Source organism: Ipomoea nil, unplaced genomic scaffold, assembly GCF_001879475.1.
Source record: "Ipomoea nil cultivar Tokyo-kokei standard unplaced genomic scaffold, Asagao_1.1 scaffold1026, whole genome shotgun sequence".
In the NCBI taxonomy this organism is placed as follows: Eukaryota; Viridiplantae; Streptophyta; class Magnoliopsida; order Solanales; family Convolvulaceae; genus Ipomoea; species Ipomoea nil.
Window position 1 is genome coordinate 2,805,474 of NW_017617454.1, and position 11,082 is coordinate 2,816,555.

Below are 11,082 nucleotides of genomic sequence, written 5' to 3' on the forward strand. Positions count from 1 at the left end.
ACATTAGCTGATTGTAGAAAGGTGTTTGGTGAATTAGCTATTAGCTGATAGCTGTTTGGTATAATTTATTTATGTTCTCAAAAGGCTAATTGAAAAGCAGCTTTTTGAATTTTGATATTTTTAGAATAACAAAAAAGTTAATTAACCGAACACTTATATTCATAAAATGATAAAATAACATTCAAAAATCATAATTAAAGAAGTCCATGCTAGTTTTTAGAATAAAATTGAACACAATAAAAAATCAAATTTCAAATTGTTGAACATCAATAATTGTTGTAGGATTTTGGCCTAATGTAATAAATTTATCCTTAGTCATGTTCATGACATTGGTTCTTAGCGTATTATAAACAGGTTTGTGTAAATGGGTTCATGTAAACGAGTAAACACGATAATATTAACGGATTAAACGGGTTCTTAATAGGTTTAACTGGTTGACCCGTTAAGACACGAAACATAACGGGTCTTTAACCAATCAACTCATTAACAACTCGGAATACATTCAAACTAAATACTAACCGTTATTTTCGTGTTGTGTTCATAATTGTCATGTCTACATTTTTCTCCGTCGCGTACTTTAAGTAATTGATTTCTGTGCATTCAAAAAAAGTAATTGATTTCTGTAAAATAATAATAATACTCCGTAATAAATTTTTGACACTTTAACGTCAATTATTATTTGACGTGTTTTTTTTTTTTTTTTTGATAACTTATTTGACGTGTTAGTAATTCAAAACTTATCCAATGCACATCGTGTCAAATTTGCAATTAAATTTTAATTCTAATTTACTCAATTGTTTTTTCTTTTCGATTTCTTTTGAGTGCTACTGACTTATACCATCTCCACTCGGAGATCTAAATCCATGATTTTCCTTTTAGGAGAGTCATTTCGTGTCATTAGATCAAAAGGTTTTTTTTTTCTAAATATTTATTAAGAATACATAGGGCCTATTTGGTAAATGGTTGTTAGCTGTTACTGTTAGTTGATTGAGTTAATTAGAGGGTATAACTAGTTGATAACATAATGGCCCTGTTTGGTAAAAAATTGGCCTATAGGCCAATTTTGGCTTATTTGATCACTATTAATGGTTTGATTTAGTTAAAATATCAATATAAATGTTTGGTTAATTAGTTTTTTGCAACTCCAAAAGGTTAAAATTAAAAAAACTACTCCTAGAAACTTTTTCAATTAGCTTTTTGAGAAAAAAAAAATTATACCAAACAGCTATCAACAAACAGCTAATTTACCAAACACTTTTCTACAATCAGCTAATGTTATCAACTATTTATACTCTCTAATTAACACAATCAGCTAACAGCAAACAACTATCAGCTAACAGCCATTTTACCAAACAGGGCCTATATGATGGTTGAAATGTGTTTGGTAAATTAGCTGTTTGGTATAATTTCTTTTCTCAAAAAGCTAATTGAAAAAGCTGCTCAAAGCAGTTTTTTGAATTTTAGCATTTTTTGAATAACAAAAAGCTAATTAACCAACAATTTATATTAATTTTTAAAGTCAAACAACTAATAGTGGTCAAATAAGCCAAAATTGGGCTATAGGCTAACTATTTTACCAAAAAGGTCATAATTTTTTTTTATTGAATTGTTTGGTAACTTAAAATAAAGTAAATTATATCATGCACTATGATTCACCATGCATATTGTCGATCTGATCCAAATGATGTACATGTTGTTAACATATTATATTTTCAAGAGAAAATTATACTTTTTGTCCCTAAGTTATAAGGTAATTGTAGAATTCGTCCCTAAGTGTTGGTCATACTCACTTTTTTCCGCTAAGTTATCATTGACATTGCACTTTTTGTCCATTTACTAATAAAATACTAGGGATGCAATTTATAATTTTAGTATAACTCAGGGACGAAAAATGAGCACAAAAGGATGAAACGTTCAACACCAATTATAACTTAAGGCCGAAAAGTGAACATGACCAACACTCAAGAACGAATTCTACAATTATCATATAACTTAGGGACGAAAAATGTAATTTTCCTATTTTCAATTAACAAAATTATGTACATATTCTGATCTTGTTCTAAATTTATAATGTGTGAACGGTAGATAAATAAATTGAAAATACATAATAGGTTAATTATATGTGCATAATATGTTAATTGTATAATTCATCATATGGGTCATGATTCACATTGTGTATGGTATACCATGATCCATGATATAGCAATTTTGTTAGAAGAAAAGAAGATTTAAAATGATGAATTTACGCATTTATTATATGAGATTTGTTTGTTAAATATTTGTTAATTAAAAAAAAAAAAAAGCGTCAAGACTAAACTTTATACGAAAAACTCAACTAGTCTTTTAAAATTTTACAAATTACAATTAAAAATATTGACATGTCATTTTCTTATACCAATACTCAAGAACAAATTATTCACCTATAATACTCAGTTATTGGAGTTCTGACAAGTAAAATTGACAAAGAGGAAATTACACTTTTGGTCATGTGATTATTGTGGTCTTATTAATTTGAGTACTTGACTTTCAAAAGTATCAATTTAGTCTCGTAACTATACAATTTTTAACACATTTGGTCCTGCCGGCCAAATCGCCGGCCAAATATTGCCGGAAAAACATAAACCTTTTTAAATTAGTTATTCATGGGGGCAAAACGGTCCTTTTTTCAAGTCTCTTCTTCTTCATCAAGGGCATCCATTATCTCGTGCTCATCAAAACGCAGTTTATGGAAAGACATTAAGCTCCATTTCGATCAATAGCCCTTTTCGCTTTCTCGAAGCTCCGATACTTCTATTAGAATCAAGCCATTCCCATTATAAGCACCAAACCAGCAAACACAAACATTAACATCAGCAACCAAACATAACCAGAATGTTTGCCTTCATCTCTCCCATCACACAACCCCTCAATGTCTCCACACAACCCAGGATTCCCCAGAAAGCTGTTATTGTATATTTGCTTCGCAAACTGATTATCATTGCCCAGAAAATCAAGAAGATTTTCAAGAAAACCAATCTCCTCCGGAATGGTACCGGAAAATTTGTTCTTTGATAAAACTAAAGACGATAAGTTTGAAGTTCCGGCGATAATTTTTGAGATTTCTCTGGAAAATGAATTGTCTGCCAGCTCAAACAAGGATATATGAGACAACCCCCAAAACCCCTCCGGAACACTGCCGGAAAATTAGTTGTGCGCAAATCTCACCCGTTGTAAGTTGCGGCATTGGCTCAAACTCTCCGGAATTTCTCCGAAAAATGAGTTGTCTATCATCAAGACCTTCTCTAAAACTCCCATTTCACATAGAGTTGCCGGAATTTCACCGGAAAAGTGATTATCAGAAACATCTATCCACAGTAAAGACGAGATTTTTGGGCAAGCTTCCGTTCAGCTTGTTTCGGAAAAGCTTCAACTCATATAAGTTCGGCGAGTTTGCAATGCTTTTCGGCGAGTTACCTTCCAACTGGTTTTCGTAAAGATTGAGTGACTCGAGCGGCAACTCACACAACTCCGCCGGAATTGTCCCCATCAACTGGTTCATTGACACGTCTATTAGCCTTAGCGCCGGAAGCTCCTCGGTTCCGAAAATTGGACGACGAAAATAAAAAATCTCCACAGATTTTCCCCTTTTCTAAAAACTTAGAATAACCATTTTGTCCCCATGAATAACTAATTTAAGAAGGTTTACATTTTTCCGGCAACATTTCATCGGCGATTTGGCCGGCAGGACTAAATGTGTTAAAAATTGCATAGTTACGGGACTAAATTGATAATTTTGAAAGTCAAGTACTCAAATTAGCAAGAACACAATAGTCACAAGACCAAAAGTGTAATTTACTCAATTGACAAATGACACATTTGCCTTCTTCAATTATTCAAAGGAATCAATTGGTGGACACCTTCTTAGTTCTTACTGTAAGAACCGTGTTTAGAGATTCAAAAATAGTTTAAAATTTAATTTAGGGTAAAATAGTCGCAAAACAGCCGTACTAAACCTGAAAACAATTAAAAGAGATTTCCTTTATTTATTTATTTATTTATTTTAATTTCATCCCTTATTTAATGAGGAATTTTATTTTTCATTCACCAGTTATAGTAAAATAGTAGATGCTGTCCTAGCTTGCTAAATGGTAATGATTGTGAATTTGGTCCCTCTACTAATAGTACACATTAATGACATTAATATATATATATATATATATATATATATATATATATATATATATATATAAAGGCACTATTATTAAGTTATTAAAAATATAGCTAATTAATATTTACTTACTTATTAATAAAATACAATATCACTTGACATCAAATTGATTGGTAATATATTGCTTTTATTTATTTATTTTGAAATAGAATATATTGTTTTTAGATATAATTAAATTGTCCTTAATTATAAATTTTAGATTTTTTTTGAATGTTACTGTCCCTATTACATTGTAGTATCTGTTCATATACTTTCTCAACCTATTGAAACACAAAGAATCAATAACGCCTCCACTAAGGTTCGAACTCATTCGAACTCATAACTTTCCAAATGGAAGTCCAACCCGGATACCATTAGACCACATAGTCTTGGTATAAATTTTAGATATCATGTACATTTATTCAAATTTTCATGGTCCTCTAGAATTTTTTTTTTTAAATATATTTTATAAATTTTTTGCATAATAGTAATTTTATTTTTGAAATTTAATTAGCATTTAATAATAATAATAATAATAATAATAATAACAACAACAACAACAACAACAACAACAACAATAATAATAATAATAATAATAATAATAATAATAATAATAATATAGATTATAGTGAAAAGGAGGAGGAGGAGGATAATATTATAGATTATAGTATAATTACAATTAAATATGGGGTTGTTGCATTTTTATAATAATTACAATTAATTCATTCACATATGGATGAGTTGGGGAAATTAAATGTGATATGGAGAAAAATGAATATACTTAAGGTATAAAAGTATAATTGTACATATATTAATATAATTGACTAATAATAATTGCCTAATAATTATTATGGTAAATAAGCTAAACATTGATCGTTTGATTTATATTTTATAATAATTACAATTAAATTATTTTTCTTTTTTTTTTCCATATTTATTTTAGTAATAATATAATTACATATAAATCATACTTCGTATTACATATCGATCTTTTTAAAATAATTACAGACAAACGAGTCATATATTATTCAATTAATTGAGTGATACTTTTGCACTAATCTTATAATAATCAAATAAATGTACACGTTGAATATTAGAATTTTTAATAATTTTATCTTTAATTTTATTATCTAAATATATAATAAAAAAAAAACATAATCGATTCAACCAATTTCATCAATTGCACTATATAATATTCGGCCACCACCACGGCGTTCACTAGCGACCTTCTCTGGTGAATTTGTAGCAAATCGGACGAAGGAATGGGGGAGAAAGAAAAGAGATGCAAAAAGACTAAAATACCTTCATTATTTTAACTATTAAATTTTTCGGTGAGTTTTAGCCAGTAATTTGGCCGGAGTAACCAAATTTGATAAAAATTGAATAATTAAGGTACTAAATTAACAGTTTTGAAAGTCGTGGATTGCAATTAACAAGACTCCAATAATCACATGACCAAAATGACATTTTACTCTAAGGGAGCGTTTGGTTCACGGAATCTTTGACTACCCCAGGTAACGGGATTATCTGGGGGTAAGTAATGTGAGATTTTGGGAATGTAAGATTACCTGATGTGTTTTGTTAAAGTTGTAGGAATGTAACATTAACTTGTTTGGTTGAAGGTTATATTTTAGGTTATATTACATAAATTACTTAAATGCCCTCATAGAAATTGAAAGGTGTAAATTGCAAGTCTTGTTTCTTTTGTTGTTATTATTGTTGCTGCTGCTAATAATAATAATAATGATGATGATGATGATTGAATGCGTATTGTAAAGATGAAATTCAACAACAACAACAACAATAATAATAATGATGATGATGATGATGATGTAATGTGTACCGTAAAGATGCAATTCAATAATAATAATAATAATAATAATAATAATAATAATTATCAAAAAAATAAAAGCATAAAATGAGGAAGTCGTATGGCTCTTGTGTGCTGTAAACCATAATTTGGTCCTGAACTTTGTAACTCGGTTGCAGAATGCATATCACATTTTCTTGAAGAGAAATAAATGAGGGTAATTTTAAAATATTGAAAAGTAATCTCACATTACCTAACCAAAATTTGGTAATCAGATTACCTCAAATATACTCCCATTTATTACGTGACTGTAATCTTACATTACTTACTCTCTCAGATTACCTAAACCAAACATGGTAATCTAAGATTACCTTTCTCAGATTACCTTGAGATACCTTGAACCAAACGACCCTAATAATAAGAGTAAATACCCAAAATGGTCCCTAGACTATAGCTAAATTCACAAATTGGTCCTCAACTTTCAATTTCACCCAATTAAGTCCTTAACTTTGTAATTTTAACACAATTTGGCCCTCTGCCTATTTGACCGTTTGTTGACTGTGATTTTTGAGGATATATATGTAATTTCATGGTCCATCGTCAGTTTTTTAAGGTTCCGGTTGCATTTCCAGACCGCACTGTTACATTTGAATCCACTGTCGAAAGCAATCTACCAAACCCGGTCACCTTCTTCATCCTCCCTTTGGATTCAATGTAGTTGAATTCGTACCAGAGCGAAGAAGACGACGTGTTTCCAAACCGGTACAACGTCATCCTGGAGGCCTCCACGTGCTCCGACGAAAGCTGAAGGTTCTTCTGGAGATCGTCGATCACAGTCAACAAACGGTCAATTAGATGGAGGACCAAATCGTGTCAAATTTGCAAAGTTAAGGACTTAATTGGGTGAAATTGAAAGTTGAGGACCAATTTGTGAATTTAACTATAGTCGAGGGATCATTTTGGGTATTTACTCTAATAATAATATAGATTATAGTGAAGATCTCATAAGGATATATCAAAATTGTACTTATTTTATCTTGATAGATTTTGAAAATTTCTCTACACACAATATTCGATCAAAACTTTTATTTTCTTTGAAAATTCACTAGTGTTTACTTAATTATTATAAATATGTTTTGTTAATTGTTTGTTCGGAAAAATTTATAAATGCGTTAAATGATTATTAATTGTTAATTTAATTAGGGAACCTTTTTATATAAATGATTTAAAATGAATAGTGTAATCTAAAATGTTAATGTTATGAAGATTTACATTGTAATAGAATCACTAGTATTTCAAAAAAAAAAATATGTGCTCATTATGTTTGAGTGGTTGGTTATCTTTCCTAGTTTATAGGGAGACATATATATTGTATTATTTTGGTTTAAGTTGGATGATGAATGAGAATTCACCGTACATTTTCCCTTTGCACTCTCAATTATCGTTTTACCTTTCTCTTTCTCTCTTTGCGTTCTATCACTATTACGTAATAAGATTTTGTAATCGACGATCACCGAAGATTAACAACGGAAGATTTGCGTTCTATCACTATTACGTAATAAGATTTTGTAATCGACGATCACCGAAGATTAACAATGGAAGAAAATCTTAATATGCAACACATTATTAGCACGAAGCTCCCGGTCAATCCAGGATGAACGAACTTCAAATATTATTGTTGTTTCTCAATGGGGACTGAATTGACACTATGCTTGGTGGATAGTGCAATAACGCATGCATACTATCCTCACGAATAGGATGCATGTATTTTCATACTCTAACTAAGAAACACGGCAATATTATAACTATTGCTGATAATGAGGTCCCCATAGTGGGTTCCGGTAGGGCTTCACTTATCCTTCATAAGGGTACAGAACTAATAATTGAGGAGGCTCTTTATACCATCAATCTAAGTGTACTTTGCTTAGTTTTAAAGACATTAGGTATAATTTATACCATTATACCATTATACCTAATGTCTTTAAAACTAAGCAAAGTACACTTAGATTGATGGTATAAAGAGCCTCCTCAATTATAATGAATTCCATACCGAAACCAAAACATGGGATACAACAGAATACCTCATCATGACGCAGCTTGTTGCTGGGCAAAAACAAGAGGTTGAAGAGTTTGCTTCTCTATCCTCTGGGTTATATCATATTTACATAAACCCAGTAATGCATTATCTATGACTTTTAAGAACCCACATTCCTTCCAATTGTGGCATCCGCCGGATGGCAATGGGTCGAGGATGACTACATCCATCACCCGACCCACCTTATATTTTCTCCACCCACTCCCACCCCCAACCCGCATCGGGTGAACTTTTTCAAAATCCACCCCCACCCCCACCGGGTGTGGGTGCTCACTACGGATACCCACCACTTATCATTTTATTATTTTTTTCAAAAAATAATATTTAAATTACTTACACATAATAAAATAATAAAATTCATTAGTGGTACTAAAACATAAAATAATATAAATATTTAAATATAATAACTAAATTGTTAATTTTTAAAATAAACTTAGTAGTTTAGATATAAAAAATAGTAAAAAAAAATACACGAAGTTATATAAATTTTTATAAATAACTACATACTAGTACTTATTTTACTATTATGCATATATATATATATATATATACACACACACACACACACACACACACACACACACACACACACGGTGGGTCGGGTGTGGTTCTAGGCGGGTTTTGTACATAGAACCCGAATCTAACCCGACCCACCGCGGGTTTACTTTTTTAAGACCCACCCCGACCCACCACCCACCATCACCCAAAAAAACCCGATCCATGCAGGGTGAATTCGGGTGGATGTCCGCGGGGCAGATTGAAATTACCATCCTAATGACCGGTTAGGTCATCCAGGACAACAAATGATGAGCTAGATTATTTCTAACTCAGCTGGACATAATTTATCTAGCTCCCATATTATCCCTACACAATAGTATATGTGTGTCGCTTGCACGAATGACAAATTAATTGCTTGCCTATCACGTACTAAAGTTGGACATGAACCTCCCGTTTTTCTTCAAAGATTATAAGGTGACATTTGTGGACCGATCCATCCATTATCTGGACCTTTCAGATATTTCATGGTCTTTATTGATGCTTCCAGTCGGTGGACTCATGTTAGTCTACTCCACTAGAAATAAAGCATTCGTCAAATTTGTTGTGAAAGTCATTGAATTGAATGTCCAATTAAATATGTTAGAATGATAATGCTGAAGAATTCACATCGAAAACATTTCATGATTATTGTATCACTCTGGGCATCAAAGTGGAGCATCTGGTACCTCATGTACACACTCATAACGGTCTAGCAGAATCTTTGATTAAGCGTATTAAATTGATTTCTAAACCATTGCTTCAAAAGTCCAATTTACCAGCTACTTGTTGGGGATACGCAGTATTACATGCTGCAAATCTAATACAACTCCGGCCCACTGCATATCATGATTATTCCCCCGTACAGCTAGTACGAGGGGTAGAACCAAACATTTCCCACCTGCGTGTTTTTGGTTCTGCAATCTATGTCCTCACACCACCTACACGTCGTACCTCTATGGGTCCACAACGAAAGCTAGGTATTTATATTGGTTATGAATCCCCCTCTATCATTAAATACTTAAAGCTCATGACCGGGGACCAATTTACCGCAAGGTATGCAGACTGCATCTTTGATGAAGATCATTTCCTGGTATTAGGGGGAGATAAGAGCCCCCATTTAATGAAATACTGAGAAATTTGATAGGATGAAAAAGATCTTTAATACCTAGACGGCTGAACCCTTGCACTAGCCAAGCTGAACTGGAAGTTCAAAAGATAATTAATTTACAAAATTTAGCAAATAACATGTCATATGCTTTTACTGATTTAAGAAGAGTGACTACATCCCACACTCCTGCTAAAAATGCCCCAACAAGAGTAGATGTCCCCAAGGAAAACATACTGACACCCCTCATCGCCAGAAGTGTGGGAGACCAATAGGTGCATAAGATATAAATCTGAAGAAAACTAAGATCAATAAAAGTTCTCAGTCACTCCACAGAATATCAATCGTCTAGAAGACGGAGAACCTAGTCAACCTGCACGTGCTCCATATAATATTAACACTAGAAATGCGGAGCATCCAAATCCAAATATTGCGAGAAATGACAATGATCTGATTGATATAAATATAGAAATTGTCATACACTATGTTGATACATGAGAAACTTATAATAGAGATTTAACAGTCTTCGTCAACACTTTTACCTGCGCGATTGCCTCTAAAGTATCACGAGATAATCTGGATCCAGAACCAAAAAAAAAAAAAAAAAAAAAAAAAAAAAAAAAAAAAAAAAAAGAGAGAACAAATAGTAAAGATGAATACAATGACAATGCTACTCAAAAAGAAAATTAACAAGACTTAGAAAAATTCAAATCAAAAGTAGTATTTATTTAGGCTATCGTTTTAAGACTAAGTATTTACACTATCGATTTTACAAAGTTGCACACATTTATTTTAGTGACAATTATAATGAATCTCCTATATTATCTTTCATTCATATATTTTGAATTACATATTTAAATAAACAAATTCAACATTCAATTACCTATGTATGAACTTCTCATATATAATCTTACATTGATATATACTTTGAAATACTTATTTAAATATAAACATTGGGCATTAACTCATTTGCACGATACGCGTGTAAAATTAATATAACAATCTAATAAAACTCATAATTCCTTGTAAGTTGTCCAAGGCAGATACCATTTTTCATTATCTAGAAAACAAACACTTGGTGGGCGGACAGATGAGAGTGTGTAAATGTCACACATGAGAGATAAGAAGTCACTTCACTCAACACTACCAAAACCTCTCGGAACAGTGCTACAACAAAATTTATTGTCTACACCAAAATTGTCAGTATTTGTGAGCTTTGGAATTTGATTTTTTTTTTTAATAATTAAACGATTTAAATCCGTCTCAATTATTATTTTAATAAATTCAATTTGCAAAAGTTATTCTGTACTGTGTGTCCAAATATCTGGGGCAGCCCAACAAGGGCAGTC